The sequence below is a fragment of the Sapajus apella genome, unplaced genomic scaffold, assembly GCF_009761245.1.
Source record: "Sapajus apella isolate SASKATOON/1434 unplaced genomic scaffold, GSC_monkey_1.0 scaffold1, whole genome shotgun sequence".
Classification (NCBI taxonomy): Eukaryota; Metazoa; Chordata; class Mammalia; order Primates; family Cebidae; genus Sapajus; species Sapajus apella.
The window spans coordinates 13,420,574-13,448,020 of NW_022436941.1; the positions used below are offsets into that span (position 1 = coordinate 13,420,574).

Consider the following 27,447-nt stretch of genomic DNA (forward strand, 5'->3'; position numbering starts at 1 on the left):
ATTTAACAAGGGACCTTGGTAGCCTAACTGTCTTAGTAGATTAGACATACAATTGTAAAGGCAAAGCACTAGACAAATGATTTCCACAGGTCCATTCCAGCTCCATGATTTTCAAATTCCACTTATGTTATACTCAATCAAAGACAGGAGTGATGAGGCATAAGCAGAGAAATTTTGAAATTTGTGATCAATATGCAGAACTCATGCTCAGCAGACAGAGGCATTAAAGGCTATGCATGATGCTGATTGCCTAGATAATTCTCTGTGATCAAGCACACTTTACAATTAATGATAAACTTTTGTGGTTCAGGTGAAATCTGCTGTTTTTTAAAGTTTTGGTATTTGAAATTACATGGCAAAACTCTGTCAAATTTAATGCTGAATATTCTAAATAGAGGCAGAAGTATTTTAACTTCACAAGAGTCACTTCTGTGTCTCTCACCCTAAACAAGATTGGATTTGATAGGAAAATCTAGGGCATTGCCATGACAATTACCATGCTTCGTCTTAGTTCCACTTGGGCTTTATATAACTCCAATCAGACAAAAAGCAGAAGGCTGTGAGAAGCAGAGTGGTGCTCACCTCTGCCTCTTGTTATTAGGGCATTTGAACTCCAGCAGTAACCCAACATGACAGTAAGCCACTGGTTCTCAACTCTGGCTGTATGTTAGAATCACCTGATTATCTTTAAAAAAACAAAAAAAAAATCAGTGGTGCCTAGGCCCTATTCCTAGAATTTTTTAATTTAAGTGGTCTGGAGTGAGAAGGCTTCAAAAGCTTCCCAGGTGATTTTAATGTGCAACCAGAGTTAGGAACCACCACTAGGTAATTATCACAGCAATTCTCAAGGTGCTACCCAGAAAGAACTGGAGGCTGGCAACATTCTCCAGGTCGCTGCCAGTCTGGATTCTTGAATGTTTGGATTATTTCATGGGTTGGGCAAAAACATGGATTCATCACATTAAAAACAAATCTGTTGTTGGGAGAAAATATTTGCAAACCATATAGCTGATACGGGGTTAATATCCAAAATATTTAGGGGATTCATAAAACTCAATAGCAAAGAAACTTAAATACTCAATTTAAAAACGGTCAAAGGACCTAAACAGACATTTTTCAAAGGACATATACAAATGCACAATAGGTATATTTTTTAAATGCTCAACATCGCTAATCATTGGGGAAATGCAGATCAAAACCACAGTGAGATATCATCTCACCCCAGTTAGAATGGCTGTTACCAAAAAGACAAAAATAACAAATGTTGACAAAAATTTAGATAAAAGAGAACACTTGCACACCATTAATGGGAATATAAATTGGTACCACCATTATGGAAAACATCATGGAGTCTTCTTCAGTACTCCAGTTTATGGAGTTTCCTCCAAAAATTAAAAATAAAACTACCATATGGATCCAGCAATCCAACTTCTGGTTATTGCATCCAAAAGAAATGAAATCACGATCTTGAAGAGATATGTGCACTTCCGTGTTCACTGCAGCATCATTCACAATAGCCAAGACATGGAAACAATCTGAGTGTCTATCAACAAATGAATAAAGAAAATGTGGTGCATATATACAATACAATATTAATCAGCCATAAAAAAGAAAATTCTGCCATTTGTGACAACATAAATGAACCTAGAGGACATTATACTAAGCAAAATTAACCAGGCACAGAAAGACATATACAGCATAGACTCACTTATATGTGTGATATGGTTTGGATCTGTGTCCCTGCCCAATCTAATGTTGAACTGTAATCCCCAGTGTTGGAGGCGGAGCCTGGTGGGAGATGACTGGATCATGGGGGTAGATTCTTCATGAGCAGTTTAGCACCATCCCCTTGGTGCTGTTCTAATAGTGAGTTCTTGTGAGATCTGGTTGTTTAAAAGTTGTAGCACCTCCCCACTCTCTCTCCTGTGCTTGCTCCTGCTTTGCCTTCTGCCATGAGTAAAAGCTTCCTGAGGTATCCCCAAAAGCAGAAGCCACTATGCTTCCTGTACAGTCTGCAGAACCATGAGCCAATTAAACCTCTTTTCTTTATAAATTACTCAGTCTCAGGTATTTCTTTACAGCAGTGTGAGATCAGCCTAATACAATGTGGAATCTAAACTAGTTAAACTCATAGAAACAGAGAGTAGAATGGTAGTTGCCCAGGGAGATATTGGTCAAAGGGTACAATCTTTCAGCTATACGCTGAATAAGTTCTGAGGATCTCATGTACAGCCTGGTGACTGCAGTTGTCTACTGGGAATTTGCTAAGAGATCCCAAGCATTCTCACCACAAATACACACACACAATCATAACTGTTGGAGTGATGGATGTGTTAACTCTATTATGGCAATCATTTCATAATGTGTATATATCTCAAGTTATCACATTCACACCTTGAATATATATGTGTATAAATTTTATTTTTTTATTATACCTTAATAAAGCTGGAGGGGCAAATAAAATAGATGAAATAAGACAACAAATCAGTTATATCATTGGTGACCCATCTACTCCCTGGTTGGTTTGGTTTTTTTTTTTTTTTTTGGTTTTTTTTTTTTAGTGGGGCAAGGGAAAATAGGAAGAAGGGGAAGATAGAAAGGGAATGCAGAAATCCCACTGAGAGGGTTTTTATATAAGAGTTTAAGAACCTCTGGGCTCAAGAAGCAACTGGGTCCCCGGCAAGAATACAGTAGTTGCATAGGATACCACATGCTTTCCATCATCTGTTCAGAATACTCTGAGCTCTATCCAAAGAACAGTCTTCTAAAAAAAAATTTTCAGATTTTTTTTTTAAAGATCATGAGTCACAGTATTGCCAAGTGACCTTTTGAGGTCTGCTGATATTTACATAGGTAGGATCTGATTTATGGTATATTTTCTTTTTCTAAGATTATAAAAAATAATAATTATTATCAAAAGGCTGTATTAGTTTCCTAGGACTTTGATAACAAAGTACTACAAACTGGGTGGCTTAAAACAACAGAAATGTATCACCTCACAGTGCTGGACGCCAAAAGTCTGAAATCAAGATATCAGTAGGTCCGTGCTCCTTCTGAAAGCTGCAGGGAAGTCCTTCATAACTTCTGGTGTTTGCTGGCAATCTTTGGTGTTCTTGGCTTGTAGCAGCACAATTCCATCCTCGGCCTTCATTATCACATTGCATTCTCAATGTGTTTCTCTGTGTCTTCACATGGCTGTCTTCTCATAAGGACACCAGTCATAGTGGATTGGGGCCTGCCCTACTCCAATATGATCTCATCCTAACTAATTATATTTGCAACAGCCTTATCACTAAATAAGTTCACATTCTGAGAAATTAGGGGTTAGGTCTTCAACATATCTTCTGGGAGGGCACAGTTCAACCCATAACAATATCTAGATTATTTAGGGTTTTAAAAATATACAAACTCTAAATTTTTTACAGAATTGATTCATTAACCTCTGTAGGCTAAGGTGACTTTTTATAAAGCTATTTCACTTCCAATGCTATGTGCAAAAGATCCAAAGGCAAAGTGAATCCCTATGTTAATAAAAGAAATCCTTAGCTAAAATAGTATATCCTTGAGACTACTTTTCTATAATTTATCTTATTTTCATTTAAAGCAAAAGAGAAAATGGAGGGATTTCTCTTTCATCCAGCTCAAAATGTCAGAAACTTCTAGTTACTTTTTACCAAATTGTAGTTTAAAGTTTATCTTAAAATCTTGAGTCTTGTTGTTAGAGAGGAGAATGGCTTTAGGGAATAGGAAAAGTCTCCATCTGTATTAGTGTGAAACATTAGAATCTAAAAAGACAGATCCTAAAATGCCTGTAATTTTTTAAAGTTTTTTTGTTTTTGTAATTCGTAGGACAACGTGAACCAGAAAGACCTTGAGGACATAAAATATTATTCCTCAGGGTTTTTTATTGGTAAAATGACCGAGATTGTTTTCTATGCTAATGAATGAAATTCTATCCTTCAATCTGTTGAACTAAAAAGGGCATTCCTATCAAGGATCTAAGGTCACAAAACCAAAGAGAAAGAAGTTTAGTGTTGTTTCTCCTTTCATATAAACTTGCACTAAAAATATTTAAGATTAAAGATATAAATAAGTAGGTAAATATCAAAACTCCGAATGTTATTTTACTTTGCCACCACTACTCTAACAAAATTATATGTTTAAAACACAACCAGACAAACCAGGAAAATATAAAACCATCAGAGTCCTCACTTCCAGGGAAGAGCTCTAAGGAACTTCCTAGGCACCAGGAGACAATGTCCTCCTTATTCACATTGTCTAAGCCTTAGATCAGTATGGTCATTTTTTTTTTTTTTTTTTTTTTTTTTGAGAGTCTTGCTTTGTCGCCAGGCGCCAGACTGGAGTGCCATGGCGCAGCCTCGGCTCACTGCAACCTCCGCCTCCTGGATTCAAGCAATTCTCCTGCCTCAGCCTCCCTAGTAGCTGGGACTACAGGAGCACGCCACCATGCCCAGCTAATTTTTATATTTTTTTAGTAGAGATGGGGTTTCACCATGTTGGCCAGGATGGCCACAATCTCTTGACCTCATGATCCGCCCGCCTCGGCCTCCCAAAGTGCTGGGATTACAGGTGTGAGCCACCGCGCCCGGCCGAGTGTGGTCATGTTTGTGCCTTACAGTGACAGGCTGCAATGATCAGAATTCAACTCAAACTGTCACAAAAAAAGAAGGAAAGGCTTGCAACTAATTAAACATATTACTAATAAAAGATATCTGGACAAAGTGACTCAACATTGTCCCAGGATTCAATGGTCTCATGCCTTCTTTTCCCTTTGTTTTCTTTGGTGTTGGCTTGGCTCTCTGCATGGAGATCCCTGGCAGGCTTACACCATTCAGCTTCAGGTGCAAAAGGAAGGAAGCACATTTCTGTAGTTCTAAGAGGAACCCCTGCAACTGGACTATGTTCCATTCTTGAATGGTGGACAAACAAATGGAAGCCCTTATTGGACAGATCTGAAGTCAGTACCTACCCACTGAAGAAGTGAGGAAGTCAGATCAGCTTAGCTTCACCTGAACTCCAAAGGCTGAGTGAGGGAGGAGCTGTGACCCACATAAATCATGAGCTGTTTACCAGGGACTCGGAGATCGGACAGTCAAAACAACTAATGTCCACTTCAAATGAGGATAAAGAATCTAGGAAAGAAGTCTATGTGGGGAAATGAACTAGACCCTAGGTCTCTTCTTTCTAAAGCTATGATTAAAGCATATAATTAAGTTTTACTTTTTCTGTGTCCATTCAAAGTGAGGTATCAAATGAGAACTACTCAATGGTATGAAGTGGATGAACTTTGAAAACATTATACTAAATGAAAGATACCAGACACAAAAGGTCACCTATTGCATTAATACATTTTCTGACTACCCAGAAAAAAAGTCAATCTATAGAGACAGAAAGCAGATTGATGGCTGTCAAGAACCAGGATGAGAGGGGACTAGAGAATAACCACTTAATGGGTGCAGGGTTTTCTTTTGGGGTGATGAAAATACTTTGAACCCTGACATAGGTCGTGGTTACACAACATCATGAATGTACTAAATGCCACTGAATTGTACATTTTTAAATGGTTAATTTTTTTATGTTAACTTTACCTCAATTTTCAAAAAAGGACTCTAGTCAGTAGGCAAGACTTTAACTAATGCTGATGGGACTCAATAACCTCTCTAAATTTTGTTGCCTGGCCTGTGAAGCATTTAATCTGCACTCTCGAAGAAGTGGCCTTCACCTACTTGTCAGCCTTCCAGAAGCCCTCTGACCATGAAGTTTTAGGTGATTTTCCAGTATGTGGCCTCTGATCACTCCCTGCTGCTTCACCCTCCTTCCTCCACCAAATAGGCTGCTGGTGTGCTTTGGCTTAGGGCATGTTGTACTGCCTCATTTTCTGCATTCTGCTAAGATGGTTCTGTTTTCAGAGCATGTGAGTGTAGCTAACACCACATTGATCAATTCCAGTTTTGCATTTTGTAAATTCCAGCTGAGTCCCAACATATAGGCCCCACAACAACCTGTCCAGAAATATTTCCGGTGGAGAGACCAAGCCATGTGAAGGATGACCCTGGTGGGTTTTGCTGAAGGTTGTATTTCTTCCAAGCGTCAGATCAGATTTTTAGACTGAAGTTTCTGAAGTCTACACAGATACCAGAAATTGGTTTGGACCCACAGGAAGCCACACAGTTTTAGGAAGATTGTATAAATTTTTATCTGACTCCTGCCTGTGAAACTTCAACTGTTCAAACAAAGACAAGAGTAATTGTTTAAGACATATTTTATGGAGGAAAATAAATTGGTATAGTGCATATGAATCTCAATAAATGAATTCAGGGGTGCTGAAAATAAAATTTCATTCTTCTATAGCAAAGCTTGTCTTCTATTCAGAAGGCCTGTTCCTTTCAGATGGCAGGAAGCTCTTCTCCTGTAAGTTAAAGAGTTTCACCCTTTCCTAGGGTTGTGTCTGAGTTTCAGAAAGTCAATGTCATGCCAAGCTTTGGGAAGAGAGGCAACTGGTTTTTGTTTGCAGCCCATGCAGGCATGGCTAAGACATTCCCCAAACCCATGATCTGATCCCATCTCCTACTTCCATGCAGGCATCATGATCACTTTACTGGTTCCCTGCTCCATTAAGACATGGAAACTTGTGGGAGCCTACAAAGCTGTCCACACCCTGTAAGTCTTGACTCTGTGCAGACATTCATTTTCTCTTTGCAGTCTTTCAACTTCCCCAGGACTCTGCTTTCTAAGTTACAGAACCCTTTTGGTCTCAAACCACTCCCTTTCTTAGGAGTTTCTACCACCTACCAAGGACTCTGCTCCAAAAGCAGTGCTCATTCTTATCTCTGGAATGTACCAAGCTCTCGTCTCACATCAACTTCCCTTATCTCTCCCCTGTGACCCTGCAGGCACACACATATACCCCCAGCTATGAGAATCTTACGGTGAGAAGACCAGAATCACCTAGAGGGTTGAATGGGCGAAAGGGCAATGAAGGGAATAAGGGGAAGGAAATGAACACTTTAAAATTATTCTGATTGCATTGTTGCTTTGAAGATTGCAGACTGGAATGCCAATTAACACCCCCCAACACATACACACTCTCACATACCCACAAAAGCAGGGGGTGAATCCTGGACAAAAAAAATGCAACGGTTTCAAGACATTTATACTGATTCTTTCCTTTCATTTGGTGTTGGGGCAATGGTGTCCTCCTGAGCCATCTCCTTGAGTTAACTTCCCTGTTTGCAGGCCTTATCTAATCAGGGAGATGTGTTACCACCTAGGACATCTGCACAGAAACCTAATATGATTGAGATGGGGAGTGTGCCTTAACTCAGAAAACACTCAAAATAATAGCTATGACTTGTAATTATCTGTAATACAATCCAGTACACGTTTCTATTTAAGGAGATCTGGTCCAATGAATATTTTGCCCACACAGATGGAATGATGTTCAACTCTCTGTATCACAATTTTGAGAAGTAACCTATATTGATAGGTAGTATTATTAAATATGTGTGTATGTGTTTGTATGTGAAGGAAGGCAGCATTTGCTCCCCAATTGGATTTTAAGCTGCCAGGAGTTGGACCCTGTTTTACATTCCGTTGTTTGTCCCGTAATTTTATTCTGTGTGCATAACATGGCGTTCTGCTTATAAAAGGTGCCTCAAGAAATACTTGCAAAAGAAGATGCATGAATAAAAATCATACTCTTAAGGCTAAAAATATTTTGAAAATCTATATAGCCTTTTTTGAAAACTTCAGATGGCCCATTCTAAAGCCAATTCAAATAAATGAGAACTTACTCAATTTTTTTAAACCTCCAGCAAAAAGCTTCTAAATCTATTTTCTTTTTTTTTTTATTTTCACTTTTGTATTTTATTTTATTTTATTTTTTAATTTTATTGCATTTTAGGCTTTGGGGTACATGTGAAGAACATGCAAGATTGTTGCATAGGCACACATTAAATCTATTTTCATAAATAGATTCAACAACTATGACATTCAACAACTCTATCTAAAACTTTATCACCACATCCAACCTGAATATATCAGAGAAGATAACACACTGGACCACAGCCTAAGAAATCTGGATGGGCCTGGTTCTGTGGTTCACAGGATTTGACGTTGGCAGCATCATTTACCCTCTATGAATTTCACTTACTTCATCTGTGAAAGTATAGGGGTTGACTATAGCACCTCTAAGCTCACTTCCACACCCAAATTTTTTTTAATCCTTGTTATTTATCTGTCAGGATATGAATGAGTGAGGCTGTTTCAATAGAGCAACTGTGGCGTTTCTTCTCTTATTTTGCTGCTTTAAAGGGATAGAATATAAGTGTTTCTCTTATTCTTCTGGGAGGACTTAAAGATTAACTGCCTCTCCTGCTGTCCCAGGAAAGAAGGATTAGATATTGGGCTGATAAAGAATCCAGGGTCTATTTTTAAAGAGTAAGAGAAAAGATGTTCAGAAGAGAAGAAGCATCTGTGATAAATACTCAAAGAAAGAGGGGGATTTCCTCCAGACCAAGAAGAAATCAGGGCCTTTAACAAGGGGGTAAGGAGAGAGGGGTTGGTGAAGGAGCCTCTAACCCTATCCTGTGGAATTTACCCAAGAACTGAAAGGTAACTATGAGTTCAAAGAAGCTCATGGCTCATTACCCACTAAGTGCCTATTCTTGAGTTAGGCATGAACCTCCCAAGCCTTCACCAGAACCCTCTCCACTAGCTCCCGTTGGTTGCAACAAAAGGTTTCCACTTTGACTCCAGCCAGCACCTCTGATGGAGTACCCAGTGGAATGACACCTATCAGTGCTAGACTTGTTCAGTCCCAGCCTAAGTACCCCATGGGAAAAGCCACACACATTGCACAGGACACACTTAAGCACAAGAAAGGAGAGGAGGCAGGAAATCTAGTGGGAAAGAGATGAAGAAAACCGAGATCTCCTGAGCCAAGGCAATTGAGGCCCCTCCCCAAAGGGGAGGATCCAGGTTTTGTGGGCCCAAAACATAAACGATTTGGGTCCCTCCTTAAGAAATCAACACAACGTTACACATACAGAAATAGGTATGAATGGAAATACACATTCAGCATAAGAAGCCATAACAAACTGCACATTTTTAAAAGCTAACCTACAAAGACTACAAAAACCACAAAATCTGGAAAAATAACAAAATATGTTTTGTGCATTAACTACCTAACTCAACTGTCTCGTACTTGTTTTTCACATTTGTTGGTCACATATTATTTGATCGCCTCTTCTTAAGAATGATTTTATAACATTTTCTACAGAGAAAATAGAAAGATAAGTCAGTCTTTAGTATAGTTGATCAAAATATTTTTTTGACAGCTGGGATGAATAAAACATGACTTCACACATGGACATCATAACTGTTTTGTTGTATTGCCATAGGTTTGTGCCTCCAAATACAGAAAGTCTAATAAACTCTGTTTTGTGTAATTCCCATGAAAAAAGGAAAAAACTATAGATGTGGTGTGTTTATAATTGCCTATATTGCATAAAAGATACTCCTGGGAGGCTGAGGTGGGTGGAACCCAAGGTCAGGAGATAGAGATCAGCCTGACCAACATGGTGAAGCCCCATCTCTACTAATAATACAAATATGAATGGGATGTGGTGGTGGGTGCCTGTAATCCTAGCTACTTGGGAGGCTGAGGAAGGAGAATCACTTGAACCTGGGAGGCAGAGATTGCAGTGAGCTAAGTCGTGCCATTGCACTCCAGCATGGGTCACAGGGAGACTCCATCTCAAAAAAAAAGAAAGATACTCCCAAGGCTCAAGAACTTCCATTTTAACTAGGCATCAATGAGAAATTAATCCTCCACTTAAAATTTTAAACATAAAGTACACCAAAATAACTGAAAGCAGTGACTCAAAGAGATATATGGACACCCCTGTCTATAGCAGCATTTTCTTAGTAGTCAGGAAATGGAAGAGAGCCAAAGTGTCTATCAACAGATGAATAAATAAAGAACATATAAGAGAATATTATTCAGCCTTAAAAAGGAAGGAAATTCTGGCACATGAGACACCATGGCTGAAACTTCATGACATTATGCCAAGTGAAATATGCTTGTCACAAAAAAGACACATTTTATATGATTCCGTTTATGTGAGATTCCTTGAGTAATCAAATTCATAGAGACAAAAAGTAAAATGGTGGTTGCCAGGTACTGGGAGAAAGGGGAATGGAAAACCTCCATTCTACTTCTTGTCTCTATGAATCTGATGGCTGTAGAAACCTCACAAAAATGGAATCATATAAATATTTGTCTTTTTTGTGACAACCATATTTAATAGGTCCAGAGTGCCAGTTTCACAAGATGAAAATAGTTCTGTGGATAGATAGTAATGATGGCTGCACAACAATGTGAATGCAATTAATACCACTGAACTGTGCACTTAAAAATGGTTAAGATGATAAATGTTATCTTGTGTGTGTTTTACCACGTTTTTAAAATAAAAAATATTACACATCAGATTACTGAAAGAACATTTCAGAGTATCTTCTGGCTCTGTACATTTCAAACCTAGTTCTCTGTTACTGCTCAGATACTTCAGGTATGGGATGTTGTAGGGCAATGCTTCTGGACCCACACCTTCAGGTCATAATGCCACAGTGGACACAGGAAGATTCCTGGAATACATTTCCTCACCAAATGGCTGGGAACAGCGTAACTACACTTGGAAGTGGTTGTGATGCTCATAACTGTAGTTCACTAAATGCAAACTAAAGTCATTCTTAGCTCAATGTCCTGTTACTTGGATCCCAGAGATGCCCCGATTTGTTCTGCCCCCACCCAACACAAGGGAAGTATGACACAGAGAAAGTCAGGCTGGAAAGAAGCAGTGATCAGAACTGATAATGATGAAAATGTGTAATTATAATACAAATTTTACAAAAATAGAAGGAACCTGTGAACATATGTCTAGCATGTTTCCTGGGATGTTGGAAGGGGCCATGCAGAGGCAGGACCCTGAAGTGTCAGTTGCATTGATTTCTCAGTAAATCCGTCTCTGAAGGTTCATTTTGTTGTAAAATCCTTTCTATTTCAGGAGCATTCCTGCTAGTTTTGTTCTCACATGATATGTGAACTGCCAGGTCACAATTCTTTGTACAATAATCTTTTTGGATAGACATTCTCTATCAGTTTTTATATTATCTCCAAATATTCCTAGTGTTTTTAACTTGTGTCTGTAGTTATTGTTTTTCTGTATTTTATTGTGCCTGCATCTGCATGATCTATCATGGATTGTGAACTACTTGAAAACAAGAAAGATTCCTGTCATGAAACTCAGTAGAATAGTACAGAAAATCACATGTTTCATACATGTATTTGGACAAGGTATTGCTTGTGTGGTGTGTGGTGTGGGGTGTGTGGGTTGTGTGTGTGTAACAGGGATCTGCTGTCAAAGCTTAACAAGCTGTCCAAATCCATCTTAGTTGTGGGATCCAGAACCAGATACAGAACTCTGGCTAGGGTTTTTAAATTTTGTTGTATTTTATTTTTCTTTTGTGTTTGCTATGCAAGTGTATATACATCTATATCAGTTAGAAATTGAGTTCAAGTATGAGTAGTAGATACCTAAAAAAAACAAAAGAGTGGCTTAACTAAGATAGATTTCTTTCTCTCTCATGTAGTAAGTCCAATGGTGAGTAGTTCAGGGCTGGCATAAGAGCTCCATACTTCACCAAGAATCCAGCCTCCTTTCAGCTCTCTGTTCCAACAGTACTGGCTCTAATCCTCACACTTACAAGATGGTTGCTGGAGCACCAGCCCTTTGTAGGTCATCACGTCTGCATTCTTGGCAGAAAGAAGGAGAAAAGAGGTGGGGAGGCAAACAACATGCTTCTTAAGGGCCTGTTTCCTTTTTAGGAGTATTCTGGGAAGTTCTGCTAAACCACTTGTGCCATACCTTATTAGCCATCCCTAGCTGCAAGAAATGAGATGGAGGAAAATTTGGAAACGTGGTCCATCACTGAACACATGTCTACCTAGAATGAAAATTGAGACTTTGACACCACAGAGAAGGATGGGTATTGGGTGGGTCTGCTGCAACATCCCGGATTACTCTGGCCCTGAGCAGACTGTGGAGAGAGCAGGGGCTGCTTCTTGCCCCTTCATTCTCCCTCTGCTCCATATAGAAGCCATCCTCCTGCTTCAAAATAGAGCCAGACACTAAGCAATAAAGCAATAAATGACGAGAAATTCTAACTGCTCCCTTTCTGTATTAGGCCATTCTCACATTGCTACAAAGATATACCTGGCTGGGTGCGGTAGCTCAAGCCTGTAATCCCAGCACTTTGGGAGACCAAGGCCAAGGCAAGTGGATCACCTGAAGTCAGGAGTTCAAAACCAACGTGACCAACATGGTGAAACCCGTCTTTACTAAAAATACGAAAACTAGCCGGGCGTGGCAGCCTATGCCTGTACCCTCAGCTACTCAGGGGCTGAGGCACCAGATCACTTGAACCTGGAAAGTGGAGGTTTCAGTGAGCCAAGATGACACCACTGCACTCCAGCTTGGGTGACAAGAGCGAGACTCTGTCTCAAAAAAAAAAAATATAACTTATATATATATATATATATATATATATACACACACACACACATATATGCACATATATATGTACCTGAGACTGGGTAATTTATAAAGAAAAAAAGGTTTAATTGGATTTTGGTCCCATAGAGTGTACAGGAACCATGATGCCAGCATCTGCCCAGCTTCTAGGGAGGCCTTAGGAAACACAATTATAGCAGAAGGTGAAGGGGGAGCAGGCACATCACATGGCTGGAGCAACAAGACAGAAAGAGAGAGAGAGACAGAGACAGAGACAGAGAGAGACAGAGAGTGCTATACAGTTTTAAACAACCAGATCTCATGAGAACTCTATCACAATCATGAGGACACTACCAAGAGGGACAGTACTAAACCACTCATGAGAAATCCACCATTCGACATGAGATTTGGTGGAGGCACAGATCCAAACCATATTTCTTTCCCAGCAATTTGTGTTTTAACCAGGAGCAAAGCCTTGAACTAGAGAAAGTCATCTTCATATATATATAAGTATCAATAAGTAAGATATGTGTGATTGGGTTTGATGGGAGGGAAAAGTTTTCTCTTGTCAAATCATACAGATGATGTTTCTGTTTTGCTACTTCTTTTTTTCTTTTAATGTTCCTGTTTTCATTTCAGTGTATCTCTGAGTACTAATGGTAAACGTTACTCACTAGGAATCCGACCTTTTTTTCTTTTTATTTGCACATGGCTAGTCATTCTCCTGATCATAACTACGTAGTGCATATTTTCTCCCCAAAAATGGGTGAAAGTCTTTCTAATACTAATCATGCTTAGTGCTCATAGTTTTTATTGGATGTTTAGCATTCACACAGCAGTCGAGGAGACATGATGACAAAGTGCTTTTCATTTTGTGCTGTGGTTACTCAATAACAATCCTGCTTCAGCACATGCTTATGCAGTACATGAGAGATGGTGGGTGACTTTTTATTCCACCAAGTCTGTCAAGTGGGCATTAGGCAGAAAATGAGGTTTACTTTCCCATGCTGCAATAAAACATATGCTTTAAAAAGGAATACAATTGCCTTTGAATTACTGTTGCTTCATTTTATGTACTACAGGGTCTTCAGGCAAATATTTCTGCAAACAGTCTTTCAGAAAAGATGGAAATAACTGGCATTTGTAGAGCCTGTTCTGGTTTATAAAGCATTTTTACATTTATTGTCAGAGCCTAATTTCTCTACTCCCAGATGCTAGCAAGCAGGGAACTGAGTTTCATAGTTTTGAGATGGCCTCTGGGACATAGCTTTTGATCTCCCTTACCTCTAGAATGGCTACCGGCAGTTTTAATAATGTCCTAAATCACAGGTTTCCAGAAGTAATAGCAAACTTACCATTACCTGATATTTTTCTACCCAAAAATAATGCTATTCCCTTTGAAGCAAATAGCTCTCTACAAGGGCAAATCAGCAAGGAAATGATCATTACAGAATGGAGAGGGATGTCAGAGGGTAAGGATAATTCCTTTCCACCGTATTTCATTCTTTCCTCTGTTTTTATTCCATGGTAGCCTGACTCAATATAATACTCTAGACCAACAAATGCACTTACGTTTCTTTGGGCCATCAATAAATCAATCACCGAACCTTACAGTTGACAGAAACATAAAAGATTATTAAGACCAACCAGACAGATTTGTACTAGTCACCTTAGAAAGGGGTAAATTTAATCTTCTAGAAGGAGTGAAAGGATCAGGAGTTCAGGTTCCCAGGGACAATAAGCAGCCAAGGTCATAGTTAATAGGACCTGGTTCCAGCCCACCTCCCATCCCATCCCATCTTCTGAACATTTAAACACTCAGGCTATTACAATGCTCAAGCATCTCCCATCTTAAAAAAAAGAAAAAGAAATGAAATGAAATGATCTCTAAGATTCCAATCACTCAATCTGAAGCTCAATAACTTTCAAAACTTTCTCATCCAAAAATTTCCTTACAGCATCCCATAGTCATTGTCACCACTTCCTTCTTCCCATATAATCCTTGACCTATTGATAGATACCTGGTCTATTCCCATCGGTGCTCTCCAAGTACTCTCATCCTCATCTCCAATTAAATCCTGTTGACAAACACAATGAACATTTTTCAGTCATTTAATTGCAAGACTGTAGCATTTGGCATGTTGAATCCTCTTACTCGTTTGAGTGCTGTGACACTAGACTCCCCTGGCTACATCATGCCTCCCTCTGGTTTGCTCCAATGCCTTCCCAAGCTCCTTTTCCAGGTTCCCATCTTGGTTCCTGCTCTTTTCTCTCTACACCTCCCTGGGTTAGCTTACTCCTTTCCTGGTTTTCAACGGCTACTTTTGTACTGATGCTTCTTTAATGTGCACCTCCTGCCCAGATTTCTCCCCCAGCTTGACTCAGATATCACTTTTCCTAAAAAATGCACTTCCATTGTGCTGTTTAAATATATAGTCTTCTCTCAGACCCCATCGTCTCAGCCCAAAATCTCCTGAAACTGATAAGCAAGTTCAGCAAAGTCTCAGGATACAAAATCAATACGCAAAAATCACATGCATTCCTATACACCAATAACAGAGTTAAAAAGAGCCAAATCAAGAACAAACTGCCATTCACAATTGCCACAAAGAGAATAAAATACCTAGGAATACAACTAACAAGGAACGTAAAGGACCTCTTCAAGGAGAACTACAAGACACTGCTCAATGAAATAAGAAATAAGAGAAGACACAAACAGATGGAGAAACATTCCATGTTCATGGTTAGGAAGAATTAATATCGTGAAAATGGCCATACTGCCCAAAGTAATATACAGATTCAACGCTATCCTGATCAAGCTACCAATGACCTTCTTCACAGAACTGGAAAAAAACACCTTAAACTTCATATGGAACCAAAAGAGAGCCCGCATAGCCAAGTCAATTCTAAGCAAAAAGAACAAAGCGGGAGGCATCACACTACTGGACTTCAAACTATAATACAAGGCTACAGTAATCAAAACAGCATGGTACTGGTACCAAAACAGAGATATAGACCAATGGAACAGAACAGAGGTCTCGGAGGCAACACAGCATATCTACAGCCATCTGATCTTTGACAAACCAGACAAAAACAAGCAATGGGGAAAGGATTCCCTGTTTAATAAATGGTGTTGGGAAAACTGGCTAGCCATGTGCAGAAAGCAGAAACTGGACCCCTTCCTGACACCTTACACTAAAATTAACTCCAGATGGATTAAAGACTTAAACATAAGACCTAACACCATAAAAGCCCTAGAAGAAAATCTAGGCAAAACCATTCAGGACATAGGTGTAGGCAAGGACTTCATGACCAAAACACCAAAAGCATTGACAACAATAGACAAAATAGACAAATGGGACCTAATCAAACTCCACAGCTTCTGCACAGCAAAAGAAACAGTCATTAGAGTGAATCGGCAACCAACAGAATGGGAAAAAATTTTTGCAGTTTACCCATCTGACAAAGGGCTGATATCCAGAATTTACAAAGACCCAAAGCAGATTTACAAGAAAAAAACAAACAAGCCCATTCAAAAGTGGGCAAAGGATATGAACAGATACTTTACAAAAGAAGACACACATGAGGCCAACAAACATATGAAAAAATGCTTATCATCACTGGTCATCAGAGAAATGAAAATCAAAACTACATTGAGATACCATCTCACGCCGGTTAGAATGGCAATCATTAAAAAATCTGGAGACAACAGATGCTGGAGAGGATGTGGAGAAATAGGAACACTTTTGCACTGTTGGTGGGAGTGTAAATTAGTTCAACCATTGTGGAAGACAGTGTGGCAATTCCTCAAGGACCTAGAAATAGAAATTCCATCTGACCCAGCAATCCCATTACTAGGTATATATCCAAAGGATTATAAATTGTTCTACTATAAGGACACATGCACACGAATGTTCATTGCAGCACTGTTTACAATAGCAAAGATCTGGAACCAACCCAAATGCCCATCGATGATATACTGGACAGGGAAAATGTGGCACATATACACCACAGAATATTATGCAGCCATCAAAAACGATGAGTTTGTGTCCCTTGTAGGGACATGGATGAACCTGGAAACCATCATTCTCAGCAAACTGACAGAAGAGCAGAAGATCAAACACCGCATGTTCTCACTCATAGGCGGGTGTTGAACAATGAGAACACATGGACACAGGGAGGGGAGCACTACACACCGTTGTCTGTTGGGGGGAAATAGGGGAGGGACGGTGGGGGTGGGGAGTTGGGGAGAGATAGCAAGGGGAGAGATGCCAGATGTAGGTGATGGGGAGGAAGGCAGCAAATCACACTGCCACATGTGTACCTATGCAACAATCTTGCATGTTCTTCACATGTACCCCAAAACCTAAAATGCAATAAAATTAATAAATTAAAAATAAATAAATAAATAAATAAATAAATACATGGTCTTCTCTCAAACCATATTCCTTCCCTACCCCATTTTTCATGTGACGTTTCTACCATCCACTCTTTCACCCAAGCTAAAGAGCCTAGAAGATCCTCTCTACTTTTCATCAACCTGACATTTAATCTACATATTTCTTGATTCATCTCTTCTCTTTATTCCTGAGATTATGTCTTTAGTTCATAACTCTCTCACCTCTTGCCTGAACAACTGCCACATCTCTGAACTGATTGCCATACCTGCATATTTTCCTGCCAGGGTGCTTTATCTGAGATGAACATGTATGCACAGAGTAATATTCAAGATCCTTATTGTGGCACAAAGAGTCTCAGTGCTTTAATCTCAACCTTTTTTTATCCAGTCTCACTATTCCATTCTATCGGTATGTCCTTCATGCTCCAGGAAAATGGAGCTGCTCAGGACTTACTGTCGTGGTCTTCATCTATGTGCTGAGTGCTCTGCTTCGAACACTGTCCACCTCCTCTTTTCCTCTCTCCTTCATCTAGTTAAATAACACAGTCTTTAGAAATGAGTAGGGAAACCACCTCCAGGAAACTGTTTTTGACACCCAAGGTGAGCTAGTTGCCTTTCCTGGGTGTCCTCATAATACTTCCTGCACATTTCTACCCCAGAACTTGACCTCTTTTAAAAGTTGTTTGTGCACACAGGTTAATTTACTGTGAAACTAATGAAGATTTAGGGTCTTCACTTGCATAGACCCCTTCCAAAGCTATTAGTTACATATATATAATTTTGCATTCTTCTTCTTAATGAGGGTCCCAAATTTGTACAAGCCATAGGTCCCTCAAAATTCAGATCCAACCCTTTTGAGGGTCTATTTATTTTCTAGTCAATAAATTCTATAAGGGTAGAGCCTACGTCTTATTTATCTTTGTATCCACTACATACATGAGGCAGTTAATAGTTGGTTGCTGAATGAATGCAGGACCTAAAAGTCTAATGCAAGATTGGAAATGAAGGAAAAGACCAACAATGGGTGCACGCTGTGGCAAATGTGGAAGTGGAAGTCCAGAGCAAGAAGTAACCTGAAACAGTCAGGAGAAGGACATTATCTAGAATGCCAGGGTCAGGGCAAGGCAGTGAATCAGACCTCACACAGGGAGCAAGGGTCAGAAGCCAGGCAGGCAAACACAGGTCTGGAATGTGCAGATACTGGTAGGCAGAGCAGAGGAGTAGGTCCAAGTCCACATCAAAGGCCAGGAGCCAGAGGAGCAACACAACGCTAGCAGGAACACAGAAACAAGACAGCAACAATGAGTAAGTACTTCCTGCATGGTTCATGGTTTTTCTATAGTTCTTTGGCTACAGAAACCATCCCAGAAGGATAGCCCAGCAAAAGCAGGGCGAGGATTTATAACAACCAGCCAAGTGATGGGGCATGAAGGGGACAAAGGATTCTGACTGCCAATGTGTTTCCCACTTGGATTGCTGTCCAGGGAATATCTATTTCCAAACCTGAGCACCTACTGAAAATTAAGTGATGAAAATACTGCTGAGTTCACAAAGCCCTCTTCTTTTTTTTTTTTAAAAAAAGGAATAAATAAAAATTCTGTTATCTATCCTGTTTTGAGGTATTCCTTTAAAGATTTGCTTTCAGTGATGTGACAATAAACGGTTATGTTGTTGTATGAAATCAGGACAGCAGTTATGTAAAGGAGGCAAAAATTGTTTCATTAAAATGCATGGAGAGAGAAGCGATGGATTATAGTATAGATCATGCTAGAGATGAGCAGATTACTGAGCACCAGGCACACAAGGGAGACAGATTAATGAAAAATAAATAAAGGAGTTGCAGAAAAACAGCATGAAACTGAATACTGGTCTGCTGCCTATCATAAAATATAAGCCCAAAGGTGAGTGGAAAATCATTTTATTTGGAATGTGGAGTTGAAAATTAATGTTATTTGCTTCTTTGCCTATTTTCCGTTGCATTTGTTTATCTTTTAGATAAAGATATTTTTAATAATAGGAAACATCAATATAGTGCAATATCTAATGCAAGCTGCTTACCCTGGAAAAATGTCAAGGGCATGGTACAGCTTTCTGAATGGTATGGATAATCACTGAAACTTGTAAATTAAAAAACTGACCCTTCTTGTCATGACTCTATTATGTGTTTTTTCTGAAGATCTTCATGGTTGCTACTATGAAGGGGAGGCCACTTAAAGTATTAGGAGGGGAATGAAATTTGGAGTCAGATGATGCAGGGTTCAAAAGCCAACACTATTTAACATTCATACCGTGTGATTAAAACAAATCACCAACTGTCTTTGAGCTTCAATTTTTGGCACGGAAAAAAATGACACCTGTCTTAATTAACTCAGAGTTTTCAGTGCCTCTAAAGTGATATAAGAAAAAATCGTTTTTAAGAAGCTGTACAAACATAAATTGTAAGCTATAGATAACAAACTCCATCTGGTTTCAGCTGGGTATCAGTTTCACGCTAAATGAAGAATAAGAAGGCACACAGCAACCACCAGAAAATCACACCCACCATATATGTGTCGATAATGACAGTGTAAGACAGGTAGTGACTATTTTTAAAAATGGTATTAGTTTCTGATTATTTACTTAATCATTTTTAAATTAGGCTTATAATTTCTATAATGTATAAGGTTAAACAAGTCACCTCTTTTGAATTTAATAAGCTACATTATTTTTTATCATTATGTATGCTTCTGAACATTTATATGCTTAATCAGAGGCTTAAAGGTTTTAAGGAAGGTAAAAAAAGCTGGATTATATGCAAAAGCTCTGAAAAAAAACGTAGAAAAATCATAGCAACTATAAGATGGAAATGAAACTGTGGAAATAAGCAATGAAAAATGAGAATGATACTGTGACAATTCCCAATACTGGAACAGTCCTCCACAATTCATGGTCCTCTTTCCCCGACAGCAAACTTAGAAGAAGGAGGTTAATGAGAAGAACTACCCCTGTCATTGCTGCATTTGTCCTTGAGGCCACAGCTAGTAATCACATGTCCCTTCCCCACTCTCATTCTAACTTCGCCTCACTCTCAGCTGTCACCGCCATAGGTCTTTGTGGCTTATCTGAAGGTGAGACCCAAATGTTTATTCCTGAGGGGCCTGAGCCACTGGTATTCATACCTTCTCAGGCCAGAGCAGATACACATATCTGTTTACATTTACAATTGGGTAAGGAAGTAGCAAGAGGTACCTAAGTACATAGCCTGCATTCCACATATTTTCTTCCCATCTCCCACTGTGTGAAAGCAGCCCTACCTCCGCCTGTTGATTAGGGACAATTACCCCTTCCAAAATAGTGACTTTTGCTTTGCCTCCTGGTTTCTAAACAGAGTCCAAAGGGCCAAAAACAACGAGAACTTGTAATTCAATGGGATCCTTGCTGTGTCCCCAGCAAGAGTATGCCCACTTTGTGGACAAGGACCTCTAATCCTGCAAAGCCCAGAGTTGTAGGGACGAGAAGCAATGTTTCCTTAGGTGAGTACTGAGAGTGATAGTAACTGGGAATATTCCTGCTTCAACTCTTTGTGATATGGTTTGGCTGTGTCTCCACCCAAATCTCATCTTGAATTGTAGTTCCCATAATCCCCACATGTTGTGGGAGGGACCTGGTGAGAGGTAATAGAATCATGGAGGTGGGTTTTTCCGTGCTGTTCTCATGATAGTGAATAAGTCTCATGAGATCTGATGGTTTTCTAAAAGGCAGTTCCCCTGCACATGCACTCTTGCCTGCTGCCATATGAGACATGCCTTTGCTCTTCCTTCGCCTTCCACCATGATTGTGATGCCTCCCCAGCCATGTGGAACTGTGAGTTCATTAAACCTCTTTTTCTTTATAAATTACCCCATCTCTGGTCTTTCTTCATAACAGTATAAGAAATTACTGTAAATTGGTACCAGATGCTGCTATAAGGATATCTGAAAATGTGGAAGCAACTTTGGAACTGAGTAACAGGCAGAGGTTGGAACAGTTTGAAGGGCTCAGATGAAGACAGAAAAATGTGGGAACATTTGGAACTTCTGAGCTGGGACAGCTCAGAAGACAGGAAGATGTGGGAAAGTTTGGAACCTCCTAGAGACTTGTTGAATGCCTTTGGCTTTGACCAAAATGCTGATATAATATAGACAATAAAATCCAGGCTGAGGTGGTCTCAGATGGAGATGAGGAACTTGTTGGAAACTGGAGTAAAGTTCACTCTTGCTATGCAAAGAAACTGACGGCATTTTGTCACTGCCCTAGAAATCTGTGGAACTTTGAAATCTAGAGAGATGATTTAGGGTATCTGGCAGAAGAAATTTCTAGCAGCAAAGCATTCAAGAGGAAGCAGAACATAAAAGTTTGAAAAATTTGGAGGCTGATGATGCTATAGAAAAGAAAATCTCATTTTATGGAGAGAAATTCAAGCCAGCTGCAGAAACTTGCACAAGTAACAAGGAGCCAAATGTTAATCACCAAGACAATGGGGAAAATATCTCCAGGGCATGTCAGAGACCTTCACAGCAGTCCCTCTCATTGACAGGACCCAAGGCCTAGAAGGGAAAAATGGTTTCCTGGGCCAAGGCCAGGTACCCACTGCTGTGTGAAGCTTCAGGACTTAGTACCCTGCATCCCAGCTGCTCCAGCCATGACTTAAAGTGGCCAAAGTACAGTTCAGGCCCTTGTTTCAGGGGGTGCAAATCCCAAGCCTTGGCAGCTTTCATGTGGTATTGGTCCTGTGGGTGAACAGAAGACAAGAATTGAGGTTTGGGAACCTGCCTCAATGAATCTCCCTAGATTTCATGATATAATAAAATGCCTGGATGCCCAGGCAGAAGTTTGTTGCAGTGGCAGTGTCCTCATGGAGAACTTCTGCTAGGGCAGTGCAGAAGGGAAATGTGGGGTTAGAGCCCCCACATAGAGTCTCTACTGGATCACTGCCTAGTGGAGCTATAAGATTAGCACCACCATCATCTAGACCCCAGAATGGTAGATTGCCCAACAGCTTGCACTGTGCACCTGGAAAAGTCACAGACACTCAATGCCAGCCGTGAAAGCAGCCAGAAGGGAGGCTGTACCCTGCAAAGCCACAGGGACAGAGCTGTCCAAGGCCATAGGAGTCAACCTCTTGCATCAGCATGACCTGGATGTGTGACATGGAATCAAAGGAGATCATTTTGTAACTTAAAGGTTTAATTAATGCTCTATTGGATCTTGGACTTGCATGGGGCCCGTAACCCCTTGTTTTGACTGATTTTTCCCATTTGTAAAAGGTGTATTTACCCAATTCCTGCACCCCCATTATATCTAGGAAGTAAATAACTCACTTTTTTGTTTTACAGTCTCATAAGCAGAAGGGATTTGCCTTGTCTCAGATGAGATTTTGGACTTGGACTTTTGAGTTAATACTGGAATTAGTTAATACTTTGGGGGACTGTTGGAACGGTATGATTGTGTTCTGAAATGTGAAGACATGAAATTTGGGACGGGCCAGAGGCAGAATGATATAGTTTGGCTATGTCCCCACCCAAATCTCATTTTGAATTGTAGCTCCCATAATCTCCACAAGTCATGAGAGGGACCTGTTTGGAGGTAATTGAATCATGGGGGTGGGTTTTTCCCATGCTGTTCTCATGATAGTGAATAAGTCTCAAGAGATCTGATGGTTTTATAAAGGGCAGTTTTCCTACACACACACTCTTACCTGCCACCATGTAAGTCATGCCTTTGTTCCTTCTTCACCTCCCATCATGATTGTAAGGCATCCCCAGCCACGTGGAACTGTAAGTCCACTAAACCTCGTTTTCTTTATAAATAACCCAGTCTTGAATATTTCTTCATAGCAGTATGAGAATGGACTAATACACCTTGGTTTCAGGATCCATGTATTTTTGCTGTTGGGGACATGGCATCAAATACAAGTGTCTAACTTGGTGCATGTAATACTTCTGGAACAATGACATTTCTTCCTTGCACAGTATTGCCTCCAAAGCAGCACTTCATGTGGGCCTTCAGTTTCTAAGCTCTACAAAGCCAATTCCTTCTACATGGTGCAATTTTTTGATATTTCCATTGGATTCCAGTGTCGTAAGCCTACTTTTACAATTCCTTTACTGTGAAGGTGGCCCCTGGAAAGATACTATGGTGTTAGAATTCCATGCCTGTGGATCAGCCATTGTAGAAACCACTGGATAGTGTTGCTGACCAAGACCCCAAGGGAAGGAAAAGCAAACCCATACCAGGAACAGGTAAAATAAATATCTGACCCTGAGAAGACAAACCACAGATAGCTCTCAGGATAAAAGGGGTCCAATGTAGCAAACTTGCCCCAACAAGCTGGTCTCCTTGAGGAATGCTGTCATATCAGGTGTTCATCATTGATCTATGTTCTGGCAATTTGGGCATTCAAATGATGTAGTGGCTTGGTAAGCGTTGGTAACTGGAAGCCCTATTTTTGGGCCCATGTGTAGCCTCTTTTTCTGCCACCATAGTCATTCCACTCGTGTGCCCATTGAGCCACTTCCATGATGGACAATGATGGCATGAATTGGTTGAGTAATTTTGTCTATTTGGTTGTTCAGGACTTTTCTATGGTGGATGATTTCTGATGTGCATTAATGTGTGATACAAAAGTCTTCACACTTGAGGCCCATCCCACATGTCCATCCACATGCCTCTACTCCCAGGCTTCTTTGCCTCTAATCTCCCAGTTGTTTGTCTTTTATGCCCCTGACCAGCTGTGGCCACTCTTCTTCCACATGTAGTGAATGACTGGATGTACCACTTATGGCTTCACCCATTAGGAGGATTTCCATTCATTGCTGTCTTTCAAAGCCCCACTTTGAGTGGCTGTAATGCAGGCACTGTCCTTTTTTGGCTGCACTAATTTATCTGGCCGACCCATCTGTAAACCAAGTTCAAGGTTTTTCATTCACTTTGAGATGACCATATAAGACCCTCTTATGTGACCATAAATGTGAGCTTGGAGAGAGGTGCTAGTGCATTTATGATAGGTGACAGCAGATCTGGGCCACCTGCTCATACAGCTGATTCATGCCCTTTGACTCTGCATAGGCTGAATCTTAGATGCACAATTTCCATCTTAAGATGCATTGTTGCTGGCTCCTTGTGGCCGCATAATGCATGGTCACTTGGTACCATATAGTCAAGCATCCTATTTCAATCAGGACACTGTAATACACCAATGTCTTAGCTCATTTCATGCTGCTATAACAAAATATCTGAGACTGGGTAATTTATAAAGAACAGAGATGTATTTCTTACATTTGGGAGGCTTGGAAGTCCAAGATTGAGGGGACTATATCTGGCAAGGACCTTCTTGCTGCATCCCATGGTGGAAATGGAAGGGCAAAAGACCAAAGTCTTGTGCAAGACAGCAAAAAGCACTGAACTCATCCTTTTATAAAAACCCACTCCCACAAAGCTAACCCACTCCTGATAATAATGACATTATGAGGGCATAGCCCTCATGACCTCATCACCTCATAAAGGTCCCACCTCTCAATGCTGTTGCACTGGGGACCTGGTTTCTAATGTGTAAACTTTGAGAGACACATTTAAACCACAGAATCCAGAAGCATTCTCAAAATAACTGTGTAATTTTCTACTGAGATGACATAGCCTTGCTACAGAATTCCAGGGCCCTTCATTGTGATTCTCCCTCTGAGTCTTGCCATAAATCCCATGCTGAATCTTTTCCTACTACCAACACCTCCAACTCCAGTAGCCATATGATATGGCCCCAGCAGTAGAGCTGCTTGCATCATACCCTGGATCTGCTGGCCCAGAGTGCTGGCCCATGGGCTACAGCAGGAGTCTTATAACTTTACTGAAACTATAGTTCCCTGAATCTTCATAAGGTTTATTTTCCAATCTTTGAAAAACATGTTCTTAGCAAAGGCTCCCAACACACTAGCAACTTCTTGCTTGTCCTGCCAAAGCTACATGATGTTATCAATATAATGAATCAATGTAACAAACCACAGGATGTTCAGGTGGTCCAGATATCTTCAGGTTATACTATGATAAAGAGTAGGAGACTTAACATAGCCCTGGGGCAAAACTCTAGATAAATAGTGTCCATTCTGAACTATTTCTGATCCTTTTTTCTGGTTGCAATAGAAAATATTTCACCAAGTTAATGGCCATATACCATGTAGCTTAGGATTTATTAATCTACTCCAGTCATAAAAACATGACCAAAACAACAGCAGCAATTGGGACTACTGTTTGATTGAATCTGTGCTCATCTACAGTCTTTCTCCAGGATTCATTTAGGTTGAGCAGGACCCAGATTGGTGAATTAAATAGAGATGATTGAGAGTATCACCCCTGCAGTATTTAGGCCTTTAATGGTGGTAGTAATCTCCACTCTTCCCCAGGATGTGAAATTTGTTTTGATTTACACTGTTGGCCATGGAGGGGTGGGAGTTTTAAAGGCTTCTACTTAACCTTTCCCACCATAATAGTGATTATCCCATAGCCAAAGGTCCAATGTGGGAGTTACTCTTCAAGTATATCAGTTCCGGTAATGTGCTCAGACACCAGAGAAATAACCACTGGGCATGTCTGCAGACCCATAAGCCAGCTGGAAGCCAGACATTAACCAGCACTATATTTTCTGTCTCATTTCCCCCTACTCTAACAAGGGGGCCCACAATGATGCTTTGGAGCTCCGGTGACAATTTATACCTTGTTTACACAGACCTCAAAATGTCTGAGTATTCCTTTTTCCCTAGTGTACAGTCACACAAGTAAATGGTCATGGGTCTTTTTGAAGAAGGACTAGAAGAGCCATCACAGCATATTCTGGCTACAGTATTGCAAGGTCCTTCTTCCTGGAGGTCCAGCCACTCTTCAGTCAGTGAGCTCTAGTTTTGAAAACTGGCTAAGATCCAAGAACAGAGGAAGGGCTTTTTTTATTGGAGAATCACCTTCATGCTCCTGCTGTTCTATTCTTGTCTTCTGATTAAAGACGTTCAGCAGCAGCTTTATTGGCTGCCTGTCTATGCTGTCCCTAAAGATACCCCGCTTTCTAAACTGTCTTCACAACCACCTGCATGTCAAGCCCCCTCGACTGCACCTCTAACCTTGCTAATCATTATAGTCATTCTGACCTCCCAGCTTCAGGCAGTTAGATCCCAACATCTGACCTCTCTTGAAGTCAAAGAAGGGATTATTCCCATGGTTGTTAACAAGCTCAGCCCTGGGACTTACCTGTCCTACCATCTACCCTGACCTGCAAAGGAGGCTCTCCACTGGGTTTAGAGAGGCTGATGCCATCTCACTGGCATATTCCTGATGGCCATGGTGTGTGGTGTGCCCTCTAGACCCTCCCATGGACCCTAAGACTCCAGTAGGTCTTAGGGTCTCACTTAACATATTCATTCCATCTGGCCCATTTTCCTAAGTATTTTCCTTTCTTTCTGTCAGAAAAACTCAGCTATTTTTACTTTTCTTCTCATGGCCCATTGCTTCCTTCAGATTTCTAGGAGCCACCCTAACAGCAATTCTGCCCCATCTCCTAGGATCCTTGCCAGCACGTTAAATTTCATGTCCTGAGAAAGTGCCCTCAAGTCAATGAATTCTGGTTTAAACAATCTTTTGTCTGGTCCCTTTAATGAAGGCCCCTCAGACTCCAATCCCAGTGATATTCCTCTGAATCCTGTTGGTACAGGACAGCCAATACTTGCAGCTCCTTCAGGGTATAACCTCTTTCCTCCCTTATCAGGCTTCGTACATCTCCAACCAGGTTATGCTGGAATTTAGCCCAAGTTGTAAATCTAACAGCAAGGAGAGGAGATGGGGGCAGGTGCTAGTGTGACTAAGGAGGGGTGGGCCACCCCTGTAGGCTCTGAGGATTCAAGGTTTCTGCAGAGCCACAATTCTTAGGGGCATCCATGCAAATGTCTCTATCCTATATTTCAGGGTCCCACATTTTCCTAGTCAAAGACCTGAAGTTAACATAACAAACATGCGTTTGTGGAGCATTTAAATGCATCCCAAACTCTGAAATTCCATTGCATTCTGAGTCTGCCTCCTGGCTGTGTCCAAACTCCCACTGAAGTGGAAAAGGGCCTCTTTGTAAACTACCAAGTCCTCTGGAGCTCAGATTCAGCCTTTAGCTCTTTGTTAACTGCCTCAGTTTCTCTTCAGTTGTCCTTCACTCCCAGTGGCATCATTACCACCAGCCAACTTCACTGTTATTGTAGACATCATTCCCTCATATCTTTCAAATACCTGAATCATCACACTGATAAAGGTGTTTCTCTCCACTGGGACATTTTCCCCAAATCATCACAGGAGAAATTTTCAGCAAGTGGACCACTACCTTGTGCCAGGGATTATCTATGTCCCATGTTCTATTCAGGCTGGGATCCTTCTTACCAACCAGGCAGTAAGTGAACCAGTCCCCACATCTTA

General features: G+C 40.5%; 1 long non-coding RNA gene across 1 annotated transcript; it reads left to right on the forward strand.

The window, feature by feature from the left end:
* The first annotated feature begins 2,022 nt into the window (after positions 1 to 2,022).
* On the forward strand, positions 2,023 to 25,645 carry LOC116540251. The gene is made up of 3 exons (XR_004264370.1): positions 2,023 to 2,248; positions 9,315 to 9,318; positions 25,635 to 25,645. It is a non-coding gene; the product is annotated as an uncharacterized LOC116540251 (long non-coding RNA).
* The last annotated feature ends 1,802 nt before the right edge of the window (positions 25,646 to 27,447 follow it).